This window comes from Haematobia irritans, chromosome 3 (genome assembly GCF_050003625.1).
Source record: "Haematobia irritans isolate KBUSLIRL chromosome 3, ASM5000362v1, whole genome shotgun sequence".
NCBI lineage: Eukaryota > Metazoa > Arthropoda > Insecta > Diptera > Muscidae > Haematobia > Haematobia irritans.
In genome coordinates this window covers 118,182,117-118,201,252 of record NC_134399.1, presented here as the reverse complement: position 1 = coordinate 118,201,252, position 19,136 = coordinate 118,182,117, and the positions used below count along the sequence as shown (strand labels likewise).

The following is a 19,136-nucleotide window of genomic DNA, read 5'->3' as shown; positions in this document are numbered from 1 at the left end:
TGAAATAAAAATCAATCACACAAATTAATAGTATCAATTAATTTTTTAATTGGATCAATTAATTTTTTAATTGGATCAATTAATTTTTTAATTGACTGACAATTAATTTTTCAATTGATACTATCATTTCTGTGATTGAAGACATTTCAATTAAAAAATTAATTGGATCAATTAATTTCGTGATTGAATCAGAAAAATATTTTTTTGTGTGATCATTCATCAATATTTGGATATGCGGAAACTCTGTGCGAAATGGGTGCCGCGCGAGCTCACATTTGAACAAAAACAAAAACGTGTTGATGATTCTGAGCAGTGTTTGCAGTTGTTAACTCGTTTTTCCGTCGATATGTGACAATGGATGAAACATGGCTCCATCACTACACTCCTGAGTCCAATCGACAGTCGGCTGAGTGGACAGCGACCGGTGAACCGTCTCCGAAACGTGGAAAGACGCAAAAGTCCGCTGGAAAAGTAATAGCCTCTGTTTTTTGGGATGCGCATGGAATAATTTTTATCGATTATCTTGAGAAGGGAAAAACCATCAACCGTGACTATTATACACACAAAAATATCAATTAATTTGATTGTCAATACAATTAAAATTATGTTTAAATTTGAGCTAACAACGTAATTTGTAAATACAATAACGATTTTAGTCACTTTAGCAACCAATTTTGTTATATCAACAAAAATTTTGTTATATCAACAAAAATTTTGTTGAACTTAAAAATTTTCTGTAACAACAATTGTTGTTAGCTCAAAAATTATAATATTATTTTCTGTGTATGGCGTTATTGGAGCGTTTGAAGGTCGAAATCGCGGCAAAGCGGCCCCATATGAAGAAGAAATAAGTGTTGTTCCACCAAGACAACGCACCGTGCCACAAGTCATTGAGAACGATGGCAAAAATTCATGAATTGGGCTTCGAATTGCTTCCCCACCCAACGTATTCTCCAGATCTGGCCCCTAGCGACTTTTTCTTGTTTTCAGACCTCAAAAAGATGCTCGAAGGGAAAAATTTGGCTGCAATGAAGAGGTGATCGCCGAAATTGAGGCCTATTTTGAGGCAAAACCGAAGGGGTACTACCAAAATGGTATCAAAAAATTGGAAGGTCGTTATAATCGTTGTATCGCTCTTGAAGGGAACTATGTTGAATAATAAAAACGAATTTTGACAAAAAATGTGTTTTTCTTTGTTAGACCCAGCCAACCTGTTAATCCCAAGTTTCAATATCTCAGTTAATTTTAAAATATTTTAAAAATTATTCAAATATTTAAAGTACAATTTTCCCTTATGCTAAGACTTCTGACTTTTTCAAAGATCTGAGTCCTAAGGAACCAACTTTATTTTAAGTAAAATTTTGTTATTTTATTTATTCTTAATTCTTTTAGTTTTGTCATTAAGGTTAAATTTTGGTTGCAGCATAATCTTTCATATCAGGTGAATATTTTTTTCAGTGTATTAAATTTATTTAATTATTATAAAGTAATTTCAGTAAAAGTAAAGTAATTTACTTTGAAAATGTAATTTCATTATTAAATCCACGAATAAAACGGATTCATTCTGGCTATGCTTATTAAAGTATTCAATTTCACGGAATTGTTTCTCTTTTTAGATCGATATACATACACACAATTTTTTTTCTGATTCAATCACGAAATTAGTTGATCCAATTTTTTAATTGAAATGTCTTCAATCATAGAAATGATAGTATCAATTAAAAAATTAATTGATACTATTAATTTTGATGATTGATTTTTGTTTCAATAAAAAAATTTGTTAAATCAATTAAATTTTTAATTAAATATTTTTTAAAACTCAATTAAGACTTTAATTGGAAACATTTTCGTGAAATTTTTTTCTGTGTATATAAAAAATATTCTACATATTATTGCAATATCTATTAGAACTTATTCGAAAAGATAAATGGAATTGATACTATTAGGAAAATGCCAGGGGTACCCATCTACATTTACTAAATTTTATCTTTACAATTCACTATGGGGAAAATGAACGGTTTCAGAGGAAAAAATTACAAAAATGCTCTTATAGGTTTCAAATTTGGAACACATACTGTATATAACGTCAGAAGAGCTCATACATCATTTTCAGATCGATCCGCCTACTGTAACCGTTAATATTTATAATCTGAACCAATCTGCCTGTGAGCACATTTTTGTAATCAATGTCTAGGTTAGGTTAAAGTGGCAGCCCGATTAAATTTTAGGCTCACTTAGACTATTCAGTCCATTGTGATACCACATTTAACTAAAAGTACCTATTACATATGGGCACTTCTAGTCTTAACCACTTAACCTTTTCTATTATTTACTTTTGTGGAACCAACCAGATTGCTCCAAAAACATTAACAAACTGCTTAAGTTAACGTTTTCCAGGTCCGCCAGTAATCTAAAGCTATATGCTCCTAAAATTCGCTTACGCCTTACACAAAAAGCAGGACACTCACACAAGAGGTGTTTAATTGATTCCTTTTCCTCCACGTCATGACAGCTTATACAATAGTCATTATACTTCGCACCTATAGTATTTGCAAATTCGCCTATCAGGCAGCGACCCGTTATAGCAGATATCAGGAGTGCTATCTGACGCCTTGAGAACACTAGCATATCTAGTGTGCGCTTTAAGTTTAAATGGGGCCATATTTGCTTGGTGTCGTTACAACCCTTGCAATTCTCCCATCGAATATTGGCCATCATAACAGCCTTCTCACGCAGTAAGAGCTTGCAGGTGGCCAGAGGCATACCAACAGATTCTAGTTCCCCTGGAATATGTAAGGTAGTTCCTAGCCTTGCTAACACATCTGCTTCGCAGTTCCCCGGTAATCAATGTCTAGGTTGCAATTTTAGACCAATCGACTTCAAATTTTGTACATGTATGTATATTGGGTCATAATATAACCCTGTTGATTTTGGAATAAATCAGTTCAGATTTAGGTATAGCTCCCATATATATCTTTCGCCCGATATGCACTTATAAGGCCCCAGAAACCGGAGATTCACCTTGATTTGAATCAAATTTTGCACAAAGAGTACAATTGATAATATTTTCAAGTGTGTTAAATTTGGTTGAAATCGGTTCAGATTTAGATATAGCTCCTATATACTGTGAAACCTCTGAAAGGTGGACACCCACGGTCGCCTAAATTTTGTCCACCTTTGAGAGGTGTCCAGGTATGGGAGGTTAATTTTATTGTGTTAATATAACAAACGTCCCCCGACAACGGTCCATGTTTGTGATGTGTCCGGTTTTCAGAGTGTCCAAGTTTGAGAGGTTTCACTGTATATCCTTCGCCCGATGTAGACACATGTGACCACATGGGCCAAAATTTTACTCCGATTTACGTAAATTTTGCACAGTAAGTGGAATTAACATTCCAACTATACATGCCAAATTTGGTGGAAATCGGTTCAGATGTAGATATAACTACTATATATATCTTTCATCCGATATGCAACTAATTGGCTCGTTATCACTTTAACACAACACAATGCTTTTTACAAAAACACATCAGAATTTTGAATATATTTAATGTTATTCTACGTATCTTTAGTGATATTTTCCATTTTACACAATGTGAATTTGCTTATTAGTTTCTTTTGTACGTCCAATTTTCTATAATGTGTTTTTTAACGTATCAAACGTATCAAAATTTAAACAAACTAAAAAGTGCCAACTTTACCAGATTGTTTTAGGAACAATGAGTTGCCACATGTTTGTCATATTCTTTTATTTTGAGCTACTGGGGTGTCTGTAACAGATTTACATTATCAGTTTTTCTAATTTTCACTATCAAAAAACTGAGTTTTTGCCGCAGAATCTGGTAATTTGCCCCATAGTGCAATGGTACGAAATATTTTCCATGTTTCTGACTTCAAAATACAAATTTTTGGGTGCTCATGTCCAGCACCTCGACACAATAAAAAACTTGTTGCTTGATAGGAGAGGACGAAAAACATGTTCTAATGTCACAACAGTAAGAGACAATAAGAAAACAAAAAAAAAAAAAATAACAACGAAACCAGAAAATTATGTATGTGAACATTCTTGCATATATTTATTGGCATACTAAATTCTCCATCAAATAGTCAAACATCCATAGATAGAAAACTATTCTCATACATACGCAGAGAATACTGAGAAAGTATGTCATGTTAGAAAAATACAAAAAACAACGGAATAACAATACAACAAATACTCAATACCGTCAAGCCATTCTTCAGCCAAGAGAAACAAGTATGAATATTTCTATGGTATTGCAAAATGCAAGAAAATCATTATACCTGATTCACTACTTGGTGACCATAAAATACAAAAGTGCACTTGTACAAGTACAAGTAAGTGGACAAAAATTGCCAACTATTACTGATTTATTACAAATGATAACCCTTGGAGGCATGATTAAGAGGGCTATAATGAGTTTGCATTTTTTGATTTTTCAAAAAGGTTATGATCGGGAGCTGACTATGCACAAAACAACTGCCTTAGAGGCTTCAATAGCAAAAAATAAAAAGTGAATTGTTAAGAAGGGTTATATAGGAAAAGGGCTTGGCAATCTCCTTGGAATGGTATAACAAAATGTTACAAAGTATATTCGAATAGAATTTAACATATGGCATATGATCGGGCGCCAATTTGAGCAATGAAATGTATTTCCAAGCAATTTCTATACCATGTTGGATTTTTACAAGCAACATTTTTATAGCTTCAACCTTAGCGATATGCTATAATTATTTCCTATGATTGTTTTTATTCACAATTTTTATTGCATGTGACACAATATACCCGGAACATATATAATAAAAAAAAAATTGCATGTCACATATTATAAAAACCAGTCGCCAAGAAAGTTAATTATTATAGTTGTCAATAAAATAATTTTGTTCAATCATTTCATACAAATTTTTATTATCATACAAAATCTGAACTTGAGTTATAGTTTTGCCCTCGCAATTATCAAAGGTTTGACAAAAATTTGTAAATATATCTTAGTCAGAAATTTTAAAGCAATATAATTGATATATTATCATGTTACGATATTTCTTTCTAAAGCTTTGGATGCCATGTTTTGGAATGGTATAACAAAATGTTACAAAATATATTCGAATAGAATTAAACATATGGCATATGATCGGGCGCCAATTTGAGCAATGAAATGTATTTCCAAGCAATTTCTATACCATGTTGGATTTTTACAAGTAACATTTTTATAGCTTCAACCTTAGCGATATGCTATAATTATTTCCTATGATTGTTTTTATTCACAATTTTTATTGCATGTGACACAATATACCCGGAACATATATAACAAAAAAAATTGCATGTCACATATTATAAAAACCAGTCGCCAAGAAAGTTAATTATTATAGTTGTCAATAAAATAATTTTGTTCAATCATTTCATACAAAATTTTATTATCATACAAAATCTGAACTTGAGTTATAGTTTTGCCCTCGCAATTATCAAAGGTTTGACAAAAATTTGTAAATATATCTTAGTCAGAAATTTTAAAGCAATATAATTGATATATTATCATGTTACGATATTTCTTTCTAAAGCTTTGGATGCCATGTTTTGGAATGGTATAACAAAATGTTACAAAGTATATTCGAATAGAATTAAACATATGGCATATGATCGGGCGCCAATTTGAGCAATGAAATGTATTTCCAAGCAATTTCTATACCATGTTGGATTTTTACAAGCAACATTTTTATAGCTTCAACCTTAGTGATATGCTATAATTATTTCCTATGATTGTTTTTATTCACAATTTTTATTGCATGTGACACAATATACCCGGAACATATATAATAAAAAAAAAATTGCTGTCACATATTATAAAAACCTGTCGTCAAGAAAGTTAATTATTATAGTTGTCAATAAAATAATTTTGTTCAATCATTTCATACAAATTTTTATTATCATACAAAATCTGAACTTGAGTTATAGTTTTGCCCTCGCAATTATCAACGGTTTGACTAAAAAATTGTAAATATATCTTAGTCAGGAATTTTAAAGCAATATAATTGATATATTATCATCTTACGATATTTCTTTCTAAAGCTTTGGATGTCATGTTTTTCTTGACAGCTATATTTTAATAGTTTTTAAATGGAATGAATATTATAGTAAATTTTATGTATGTAGGTATATTTAATCATATTTTCACATTCATTTATTTGAATATAATGACGTCATTATTAAATAATTAATAATTTATTATTAGTATATATAAAGGTGACGATATCTTATCTTAGTCCCAAAAAAATGTGGCGAGAGAGATATGGAAATCAAGTTGATCACGTAATATTTAAATTTACGTCAGCACCTTAAGATTTCTTTAGGTGAAAATAATCTTTTTGAAGTTATTTCTTCTACTTTTATTAAATAAATACATATATCAAACTAATACAATATAGTTGTAGATAATATTGTGTTCACTTCAAAAGGGGGTTATCTAAAAAGCCATTCCAACATACTTAAAATTGTTTTTAATTTTTCAAAAATTTTCATTTGATTTTCAAGAATGACATTTTAAATAGGAAATGCTTGATAAGTCAACCCTTAATTCATAGATATCAAATAAATCAAATATTTCATGTAGCATACGATCCTACACCAAGAGATAAACAAGATGCATGTTTGGGTCGGTACACACAAAAAAATTTCACGAAAATTTTTCCAATTAAAATTTTAATTGAGTTTTAAAAAATATTCAATTAAAAATTTAATTGATTCAACAAATTTTTTTAATTGAAACAAAAATCAATCACAAAAATAATAGTATCAATTAATTTTTTAATTGGATCAATTAACTTTTTAATTGACCTTCAATTAATTTTTTAATTGATACTATCATTTCTGTGATTGAAGACATTTCAATTAAAAATTAATTGGATCAATTAATTTCGTGATTGAATCAGAAAAAAAATTTTTTGTGTGTACCCATCGGTATCAATAGTTACACAAATGATACCATTTGGTATCACAGTTTATTAAATTTTTCAATTAAATGTAATTATTGTCATATTCAAAATAAAATCTAAAATATTGTCCATTCCTGTTTAGTTTTTTTAGAGCCGTATAAATTGTAGTTTGCTTGGATATCTCTCAAATTAGATAGCGAAATTCGACTGGTTCTCATCAGTTCAAGATCACAGTACACTGAAAAAAAGCATGCGCGGTTCCAAAGATTTTGTCTTTACTTTAACAATTTTGGTATTGATTCCGAGCCAAAGAAGCGGAGAATACAAGTAAGGATACTTTTAAGACACAATTCTCTTTTAAATTTGGGTTTTGTGTACTAGCTTCCAGGAAGCAAATCTTGATTTTTCGATTTTTCAGATTTTTTTCTTCATATGCTATCAAAGTCCTTTAAAAACGAGTTAACGACAACTTTATTTTCCAAATTCAGTCTCGACTTCCAGTAGAAATTATGCTATGTTTCAAGTAAAAAACATCTTTAAAATAAAGTGTTGAAAAACATGTCCTATTTTTTAACGATTTTTTGCTTTGTAGTCAAGTTGCAAAAAGACAACAAATTTAAAGACAATTTCATTAATTTTAAAGAATTTTTCTGAATTATTAAAGTCAAGTTGACCTTACCCTAAACAATTTTTCTTTCGTGTTATGATACCCATTTTTAAGTAAAATCACTTAATTATAAGGACAATACGACTTCATTGAAAAGTTTATCGACTTTTGGACAAGGAAAAAAACTTTATATTAGAGAAATGCGTCTTCTATGCTAAGCAAAATTTGTATTCGTATTTTAAGGACATGAAATCTTTGGCCTCATGAAAATATTTTTTTTCAGTGTATCCTACAAAAAATATATTTCTATATCAATATTGCATTCATCTGTATAGATATTTAAATATCCCATTTTCTCGGGAGTCTTTTTGTATATTGACAATTATCAATGATTCTTATTTTATGACAAAATGGAAGTTGTTTTTTTTTTTTTAGGAAACGTGAGTATTTTCTTACTAAAGTGGGTTTACGCTATAATACAATGGCTCAGATCTGGCATACTTGTGCCCGCATTTTTTTAGCGTAACCTTACTTCTATTGTTAGGGTAGACTTTTCACCCTTTTCACAGTATTAATTGATTAAAAAATCAAAAAATTATGCACCGAAATATGATTGATTCACACAACAGCAAAGACAAAGACAATTGATCCACACAATAGCAAAGACATTGCACCACGGGAGCCAACGTGGTGCAATGGTTAGCATGCCCGCCTTGCATACACAAGGTTGTGGGTTCGATTCCTGCTTCGGACCGAACACCAAAAAGTTTTTCAGCGGTGGATTATCCCACCACAGCAATGCTGGTGACATTTCTGAGGGTTTCAAAGCTTCTCGAAGTGGTTTCACTGTAATGTGGAACGCCGTTCGGACTCGGCTATAAAAAGGAGGTCCCTTGTCGTTGAGCTTAACATGGAATCGGGCAGCACTCAGTGATAAGAGAGAAGTTCACCAATGTGGTATCACAATGGACTGAATAGTCTAAGTGAGTCTGATACATCGGGCTGCCACCTCACCTAACCTAACCTAACCATTATAATATTTTATGTAAAAAAAGCTTACAGACCTTTTTTGGGGAGCCACCGTGGTACAATGGTTAGCATCAGTGTTGCCAGTATTTTTCTTGTATTTTTTTATAATATTTTAAATATTCAAGTAATAAAATTGTGTGGTAGAATTCTACCAGAATTTTTAATTTTTGTTTTATTGTTTTGTAGATTGGTAGAAGTTTTGATGTTTTGGTAGTTTTTGCAAAGAGGTACTTCATTTTCTATAGACATAAACTTCTGACAAATTTTTCTATATCGAAATAAAATGAGAAAATATTCTATACATGTTTAGGAACGAAAATTTACTTTTAAATGTTCATGTAGTAAAATTGGATGGTAGACACGATGCCAAAGTTGGTAGAATTCTACCAGAAATTGTAGATTTTTCATTTGAGAAATAAAATTTTAACAACATTTTCTATAGAAATAAAAATGTGACAAAATTTCCTATAGAAATAAAATTTTGACAAAATTTTTAATAGAAATAAAATTTTGACAAATTTTTCTATAGAAATAAAATTTTGACAAAATTTTCTATAGAAATTATGTTTTGAAAAAATTTTCTATAAATATTAAATTGCTCAAAATTTGATTTTGTTTAGTAAATAAAATTTTGACAAACATTTCTATACAATTTTTTTTTTTATAAAATTTTCTATAGAAATAAAATTTTGACAAAATTTTTTATAGAAATAAATTTTTGAAAAAAATTTCTATAGAAATAAAATTTTGACAAAATTTTCTATAGAAATAAAATTTGGACAAAATTATCTATAGAAATAAAGTTTTGACAACATTTTCGATAGAAATAAATTTTTGACAAAATTTTCTATAGATATATAATTCTGACAAAATTTTCTATTGATATATAATTTTGACAAAATTTTGTATAGAAATAAAATTTTGTCAAAATTTTGTATAGAAATAAAATTTTGTCAAAATTTTCTATAGAAATAAAATTTTGACAAAATTTTCTATAGAAATACAATTTTGACAAAATTTTCTATAGAAATACAATTTTGACAAAATTTTCGATAGAAATAAAATTTTGACAAAATTTTCTATAGAAATAAAATTTAGACAAAATTTTCTATAGAAATAAAATTTTGACAAAATTTTCTATAGAAATAAAATTTTGACAAAATTTTCTATAGAAATAAAATTTAGACAAAATTTTCTATAGAAATAAAATTTTGACAAAATTTTCTATAGAAATAAAATTTTGGCAAAATTGTCTATAGAAATAAAATTTTGGCAAAATTGTCTATAGAAATAGAATTTTGACCAAATTTCCTATAGAAATAAAATTTTGTTAAAAAAAGATTAAAACTATTTCTCGAAAAAAAATCCCCACATAAATCCACTAATTAATGGAAATTCCCCACGAAATCCCCATGTCCCCAACTCAAAAATTTCGTCCCCATTCACGAAAAAATATCCCCAATACTGACAACACTGGTTAGCATACAAAGAGTCATAGGTTCAATCCCAGTTTGAATCAAACACCAAAAAATTCATCAGCGGTGGAGTATCTCATCTTAGTAATGCCGGTGACTGAGATTTTCAAAGCTTTTTTTTTACCGGTTTATCAAATTGATTTGTATGACCTTTCTAGGTTCTTTTGTAAAAAATCAGCCGTTTGAAGAGGATTCGGATTCTGTTGTGAAAATTATGCCACACACAGTGGTAAATTAAGGCAGTTTCAACATTGCCGACAAACGAGAGAGCTGCGATTGCCCTAAAAAAGGTGAGTTGCATATGCTGTTGATGGTGACTTGAATTAATGAAAATTTATTCCTATTTTATACCAAACAAAATATATTGCACAGAAATAAGGAACACAAAAAAATTTACTTGGATCCAAAGATTTTAACCTTTCTTTAAGGATACAACGATACATAACCGTATCCAGATATTTGGAAAATGGTTCTGGAAAAATGTTTGACACTCATTTTGGCCTAGTGTGACCACAGCTTCTGTTATTAACTGCCTGTTCATGGAACTTTCGTTCGGCTGGAGACGAACGAATCGTCAAAAAGCAGTCATTAATATCTCTAGAATTAGAAACTGTCGAAATTGTTTCGATGTTTAAAAGTTAATCACATAGGATGAGTTCATGATAAAGTTCGAGGTTTTGCAGCAAATACATCTAAAGATATTTTAGTTCCAATCTAGACGAAAGATTCGTCTCCGGTCGATGTTTGGTTTCATGAACAGGCAAGGATAACAAGGAAACTTTTTTTTAATAATTTTATATGTGATTGCCGGCATTAAAAATTTAGTATTTTTTTTTTATTTATGTGAATTTTTATCTTTATATAACTATTTCCAATTGGGAATGGACATTTTTTTATGTAGTACATTTTGCAATAAAAATTAGTAAATGTAGACAATTTTTTGCATATAAACTGGAATCAGCTGATCTATTTACACTCAACAACTAGACGAGTTTTAACATAACTGGATAGAGCTTCGACTTTCTGTTGAACTGTCATTTCTGAAAGCGGTTTTTGTAAAGTCAAAAAGACGGAGAAAACATTTAATTAATTAATATTTTGTATTATCATTATTAATATTTTTAGAACTTTTTTATACACCAAATGTTCGTAATAAAATTACTCCCATAGTCTCATTTTTTTCATCTATTGAAAAACGTTTTTTATAACATTAAAATTTTTCTACAAAATTATTATTTCTACAAACCATAAAGTTGTCCGTCACAATATTGAATTAAAAAATATAAGTAATCACACACCTTTTTGGAATTTTTTTAGAACACAAAATAGCACAAAAAGCTCTTTTCTTTCGGCTTTCTTTTTTTTTTAGAAAATTTTAAATAGTAAAGTTAGCGATTTTTCAATTTAATTTTCCTTTTCTTTTCATTCACCATGAAAATTTTTTAAGGGAAAAACCGTTAAATGCAGCTACCAACACACATAATCACTTGAAGCAACAAAAAAAAATTAATTTAATTGAAACACCGTACGCCCGTCTTCGGTATATTCTCTCTTTTTGTTTTTTTTCCTTTTGTCAGTTGTGTGATCTACGTGTTTGCCGTTGTCGACGATCGTACGCGAAAGCGAGTTCTCTGCCAACTAAATGGCAATAATTTTTTTTGAACTAAAATTCAAAGTTACTGCTCGTCAGTATTTGAGTTTGTATGTGACTTTATTGCCTCTGTCGGCGGAGACCTAACTTTACTGGCTCTGCCTGGCTAACTCTGTCAATACAACTCTGAAGGTAGAAGTTGTTGTTGTCGTTATTCTTATTTCTAAAAAGTTGTTAGATTATTTTTGTTGTTCCTGTTGCGGCGAAGTCAGCGTAGATGTAGTTACTGTTGATCGGTAACATTTGTTGGGGTTTGGGTCCAATCGCTGGTTTTGAGTTGACGCAGGCCTTATGCCATTGAGCTTTACACCAGCAAATCCAAGAAAGTCAAAAGAGATAAAAAGAGAGAGAGAGAGCTGAAAAACGATGTCACCGCAAACGGAGAGTTGCTGGCACCATAGAAAAAAAAGGGGGTGAATTTTTTGGTAGAGAAGGCCTTCGTAGGAAAGGGTAGAGTAGAGAACCCATACATTCCTAAATATCGCACAAACTACAACAATTTGACATATTAATAAAAAAAAACGAAATGCCATGATAAAACTACGTCACTTTGACGTATCTCGTTTAAGCATAGCATCAAACACACTAGGCATGTAAAATCGGTCTTAACACAATATTGATTACGCTTAGTGTAGACTTTCATTGTGGAAACTCAATCCACTCGATTTCGCAAAACAAAAACTGAGTGTGTTAAAAAAAAAGTCGGCATTTTTTTCGATTATATTTAACAACGTCAATGAGATATAAATGCATATCAGTGGTTTAACACATGTATATCGAGACATATTCATAAATACATGTATGTAAATAGATATACACATACATAAATACACAAAAAATTAACCTCATGTGCTCTCAATTCTCGATCTGACTATATTTTATTCTCTATCCCCATTTGAGGCTCCACCAAAAACTTCAATGCCAGTGAAAACAACAGATAAGAGAATGAGAGAGTAATATCATAAAGTATATGCATGTATATGGCTTTCAGAAGACCTTCTGTATGGGTATTTGTTTTTTTCCGTTTTTATCAAATGAATGTGCGTAAAATGAATGAAGCTTATACTTATAATGCCTGAACCAGAACGAGAAACGTGGAACACGACAGACCAAGAACGCGAAAAGTACTTTAAAACGTAACCGACAAATATAGGTTATAATCAGCTTTGGGAGCTGTTAATGGGTTGGGGGGATCAAGAGTCATTGGGAATGGGAAAACAAGAAGACATGTTAACTTTAAAACGTGTTTTTTCAATTAAACCCAGAAGGAACTGTAGCAATTGAAAAGTGTGCTAATTATTTAGATAAACAGACTGTTTTCTAGTATCGATTTGAAATAATCGAACCATACACCCGTATGCCAAATTTGTGTAAAATGATCCATTCGAAATTAATGATTCCATTTCATTCTCCGAAACTGTGTTTTACTCTTCTTATATTTATTGGGCATGGAATTATGTTTTTCTATATTGAAGGCATTGAATTGTTTTATTTTGTATTGGGGTTTTTGACTGGGACAAATTCAATACTGGGAGACTTCAATATGAAATAAATTATTAAAAAGGCTTCGGTTTCGGTTTGTCAACTACTTGGCGCCGAAGGCCGATTCGTGGTCGATTATCGATTTTTGGGCGAATGCCGAAAAACCGATTCTTCGGCCGAGCTCTAGCTTGACTGTAATAATGGACATTGTCATGTTAAGTCTGATCTATACACATCCTTGTATACACAGGGTCGTGGGTGCAAACCCAGTTTCGACCAAACACCAAAAAGTGTTACAAAGCTTCTCTCTGCTGGTTTCACTGCAATCTGGAACTCCGCTCGGACTTGGCTATAAAAAGGAGGTCCTTTGTCATTGAGCTTAACATAGAATCGAGAAGCACACAGTAATAAGAGAGAAGTTCATCACAGTGGTATCACAATGGACTGAATCGTCTAAGTGAGCCTGAAACACCTGGCTACCACTATACCTAACCTAACCTAAGTCTGATCCACCACATCGCAGCCTTAGCTTGCTGGTTTTACCAGTCTATATTCTTGATTAAATCAAAATTCAAACTTTTTTCATCAAAACGATGTTTATTAAGCTTTTGTAAATGAATATTTAGTACCATTCAAATAAAATTGGAGATTTATTTACCCAACTCAATTCGCATTCGCTTCTATTGTTAAAGTACTTCAAAAAGACGTAGCTTGATTATTCCGTCAATGGCATCATCGTCGACTTTATCGAAACGAAATATATGTTTTATTGATGCATTTAAATTTCAAAATCAATTTGTGGTTAAAATCATTAACAATTCAATTTGTTGGTTTGTCACACAAAAAATTCTAAAATGTTAAGTTTTTCTTATTTGCCTTTTCATCAGCATTGCAAATAAATTAGTAACTACAGTGAACCCTCTCAAAATTAGACACTCTGAAAACCGGACACCTCTCAAAAGTGGACACTTTTCGTGCAACGTTTGCTATATTATCACATTAAAAATAACCTCTCATAAGTGGACACCTCCGAAATGTGGACAACATTTTGGTGACCGTGAGTGTCCACTGTAATTTCTAATATCCTTCCGAAACTAATTAGTTCTTCTGAACCAAATTAAATATATTTCAAAATGTACTCTTATCACTGTATAAATTATTGGAGATTTTGACATTTTGAATTTAATTATTTTTTTTTAAATAAAATTTTAGCCCAGCCGTTTGTGATGACATATTAGTCTATCTTATCTTTTTAAAACAACAACAGTAATAAAATGAGAATATTTATACATTCTTTTGACTTCATTAAAGAACAAATACCAGCACACGCTGTTCTTTTTTTTTTTTTTTTTGATATCTCCAGTTGTGTTGATTTTAAAATGTCGTTAAATTTAAATAATTTAGTCTCGAATACCTGGAGACAGCAGCCAAACACAAAGCAAACCTTTATCATTGGGCCAAAAGGCAAAAAGATCTCATCCATATAGGTATAGAGCAGATGACTATATTCCTCATCTTTCCAATTTACACCTCAGTGAAGTTTCTTTAGGTGCTTGAGCTGCGACAATTCATATCTTCATATAGAGGTGTATGTTTCTAGGTTGTATTATCATCAATATCTGTTACCACAACAAACATTAATTATTTCTTCATGTTTCTCACATTGCTGAGGTCTTTTAATTGTTTCATATTCTTTTATCGTTTGGAATTCCGGTTTCATTTGATTTATCAAATTTTGCATTCCATTCATTCTGTTTGATTTTTTCGCCTCTTGCCTTTGTCGTTTATAGGCAAACTTGCGGCATTACACAGTATAAGGCATTTTTAATTACCAGTTGATTATTCCCATGATAACAGTTAATATTTTTTGGAGTGGTTATAAATTCATATCTCACCACAAACTATTATAGTTAACAAGGAATTCAATGCTAACAAAATATTTTGCTAAAACACGGTGACATTTTCGAGAGAGCAAAATAAAGAAATCTGTCCCGATGAAGATATTAAAGAGTCATCCTTAACCACGTCCTGAACGTCCGACTATTGAACGTCCGCATAGCTTATCAAGAGGATATCTGTGGTGGGAAGGGAACCGTAACCTTTAAATAAGGTAGATGGTGATATTTTTTCTACATAGAAAATATATCACCAACAACTATTGAATTTATAAAAAATTTTGTCAAAATTTTATTTCTATAGAAAATTTTGTCAAAATTATATTTCTATAGAAAATTTTGTCAAAATTCTATTTCTACATAAAATTTTGTCAATATTTTATATCTATATAAAATTTTGTCAAAATTTTATTTCTATAGAAAATTTTGTCAAAATTTTATTTCTGTAGATAATTTTATAATTATAATTTTCTATAGAAAATTTTGTCAAAATTTCATTTCTATAGAAAATTTTGTCAATATTTTATTTCTATAGAAAATTTTGTCAAAATTTTATTTCTATAGAAAATTTTGTCAAAATTTTATTTCTATGGAAAATTTTGTCAAAATTTTATTTCTATAGAAAATTTTGTCAAAATTTTATTTCTATAGAAAATTTTGTCAACATTTTATTTCTATAGAAAATTTTGTCAAAATTTTATTTCTATAGAAAATTTTTACCAAATTTTATTTCTATAGAAAATTTTTGCCAAATTTTATTTCTATAGAAAATTATGTCAAAATTTTATTTCTATAGAAAATTTTTGCAGGACTTATAATTTCTATAGAAAATTTTTGCAAAATTTAATTTCTATAGAAAATTTTTGCAAAATTTTATTTCTACATAAAATTTTGTCAGAATTTTATTTCTATAGAAAATTTTGTCAAAATTTTATTTCTGTAGAAAATTTTGTCAAAATTTTAATTCTATAGAAAATTTTGTCAAAATTTTATTTCTGTAGATAATTTTGTTAAAATTTTTATTTCTATAGAAAATTTTGTCAAAATTTCATTTCTATAGAAAATTTTGTCAATATTTTATTTCTATAGAAAATTTTGTCAAAATTTTATTTCTATATAAAATTTTGTCAAAATTTTATTTCTATAGAAAATTTTTGCAAAATTTTATTTCTATAGAAAATTTTGTCAAAATTTTATTTCTATGGAAAATTTTGTCAACATTTTATTTTTATAGAACATTTTGTCAAAACTTTATTTCTATAGAAAATTTTGTCAAAATTTTATTTCTATAGAAAATTTTGTCAAAATTTTATTTCTATAGAAAATTTTGTCACAATTTTATTTCTATAGAAAATTTTGTCAACATTTTATTTTTATAGAAAATTTTGTCAACATTTTATTTCTATAGAAAATTTTTGCAAAATCTTATTTCTATAGAAAATTTTGTCAAAATTTTATTTCTATAGAAATTTTTGTCAACATTTTATTTTTATAGAACATTTTGTCAAAATTTTATTTCTATAGAAAATTTTGTCACAATTTTATTTCTATAGAAAATTTTGTCAAAATTTTATTTTTATAGAAAATTTTGTCAACATTTTATTTTTATAGAAAATTTTTGCAAAATTTTATTTCTATAGAAAATTTTGTCAACATTTTATTTTTATAGAACATTTTGTCAAAACTTTATTTCTATAGAAAATTTTGTCAAAATTTTATTTCTATAGAAAATTTTGTCACAATTTTATTTCTATAGAAAATTTTGTCAAAATTTTATTTTTATAGAAAATTTTGTCAACATTTTATTTCTATAGAAAAAAAAAAATTTTTTCAAAATTTTATTTCTATAGAAAATTTTGTCACAATTTTATTTCTATAGAAAATTTTGTCAAAATTTTATTTTTATAGAAAATTTTGTCAACATTTTATTTCTATAGAAAATTTTTGCAAAATTTTATTTCTATAGAAATTTTTGTCAAAATTTTATTTCTATAGAAAATTTTTGCAAAATTTTATTTCTATAGAAAATTTTGTCAAAATTTTATTTCTATAGAAAATTTTGTCAAAATTGTATTTCTATAGAAAATGTCAACATTTTATTTCTATAGAAAATTATGTCAAAATTTCATTTCTATAGACAATTATGTGAAAATTTCATTTCTATAGAAAATGTTGTAAGAATTGTATTTTTATAGAAAATTTTGTCAATATTTTATTTGTTTTGCTGTTTCTTAAAATTCAGACTCTAAGCTATTTGTCTGCATAGTCACACATTCGGCATTCGAAGAAGCTATATCCCAGTTCGCGGAAAGCATTCAGGTCGCTACTCATTGCTGCGATAATAACCTCTTTTCTGCTAGGGCAGTCAAATCAACACCCAGAGAAGGAATATGACCACCTCAAACATGTTTCAAGAGCAAAATGTTATTTTTGGACGGGGAACATGTAACATGTTTGTTGTCTCGGAAATTATGTATCTGATTTCGGCAATATATATTTTTGTCAAGCAAATAACATTTTTGCGACAAAAATGTTCCATGTTCTCCGTCTAAAAATAATATTTTGCTCTTGAAATATGTTTGAGGTATTCATATTCCTTCTCTGGGTGAAGACAGATGTAAGATTATTCTCAGTCTCTCCTACCATTAAAGTTATCCAACCCAGGTGGATCGGTTATGGGCATGAACATGGGTTTGTATTTCACAGAATCATGGACAATGAAGATTATTCACGTTTCATATTGTTTCGGTTCTTCGGTACCCTTTTACATTGTGTACTACATCGGAATTTCTGCTCTTATAACATAAATCGCAAAATAATGGTATATACAATCAAATAAACTTACGTTTTGCCAAACGGTCTTGGAAGATATTTCCTCTATTTCGTTATTTTATATGGAGATAATGTGATTTTTATGGGTATGGGTATTGCAAATTTATATCACAGAAAATGCACTTTCAAACAATGATAAACTAAAAAAATTAAATGATTTTCATTATTTTTATTTATCACTTTAATTTGTTAAACATTTCCTAAACCCGTAAAGTATATTGATATTTAAACTTTTCAGATATGTATAAATAAATTTTATATCACTTTATAAAAATTCTCACCGGAAATTGCTAACAAATGAAAAACGAATTTACGTTACAACTAATGGAAAATTACAGTAGTTATAAGCGCACACACACACACAAATATATGTTGCTGTTGCCACGAAATGCGGTCAAAACGAGATAGTTCTCAATTTTCTCTATAACTTTAATATTTTTTTAGAAAGAACTCACTTTTTTTAAAAGAAATCAAAATAAAGGGTGATTCTTTTGAGGTTAGGATTTTCATGCATTAGTATTTGACAGATCACGTGGGATTTCAGACATGGTGTCAAAGAGAAAGATGCTCAGTATGCTTTGACATTTCATCATGAATAGACTTACTAACGAGCAACGCTTGCAAATCATTGAATTTTATTACCAAAATCAGTGTTCGGTTCGAAATGTGTTTCGCGCTTTATGTCCGATTTATGGTCTACATAACCGACCAAGTGAGCAAACAATTAATGCGATTGTGACCAAGTTTCGCACTCAGTTTACTTTATTGGACATTAAACCAACCACACGAATGCGTACAGTGCGTACAGAAGAGAATATTGCGTCTGTTTCTGAGAGTGTTGCTGATGACCGTGAAATGTCGATTCGTCGCCGTTCGCAGCAATTGGGTTTGTGTTATTCGACCACATGGAAGATTTTACGCAAAGATCTTGGTGTAAAACCGTATAAAATACAGCTCGTGCAAGAACTGAAGCCGAACGATCTGCCACAACGTCGAATTTTCAGTGAATGGGCCCTAGAAAAGTTGGCAGAAAATCCGCTTTTTTATCGACAAATTTTGTTCAGCGATGAGGCTCATTTCTGGTTGAATGGCTACGTAAATAAGCAAAATTGCCGCATTTGGAGTGAAGAGCAACCAGAAGCCGTTCAAGAACTGCCCATGCATCCCGAAAAATGCACTGTTTGGTGTGGTTTGTACGCTGGTGGAATCATTGGACC

At 29.7% G+C, this 19,136-nt stretch overlaps 2 protein-coding genes across 7 annotated transcripts in view; both read right to left on the bottom strand.

Annotated features, from left to right (window-relative positions):
* Window positions 1-11,491, bottom strand: part of Moe (moesin) — a 125,406-nt gene extending 113,915 nt beyond the window's left edge. Inside the window, exon 1 of the mRNA XM_075299244.1 lies at window positions 11,356-11,491. The gene's annotated coding sequence lies outside the window, so the exon portion shown is untranslated. The remainder of the gene's footprint in view (window positions 1-11,355) is intronic.
* Window positions 1-19,136, bottom strand: part of vtd (RAD21 cohesin complex component verthandi) — a 55,690-nt gene that overhangs the window by 16,513 nt on the left and 20,041 nt on the right. The window contains exon 1 of one of the 6 annotated variants that reach the window (XM_075299242.1): window positions 11,358-11,494. The exons of the other annotated variants lie outside the window; for them this stretch is intronic. The gene's annotated coding sequence lies outside the window, so the exon portion shown is untranslated. Of the gene's footprint in view, window positions 1-11,357; window positions 11,495-19,136 lie in introns of those variants that run through there. 6 annotated transcript variants of the gene reach the window in all.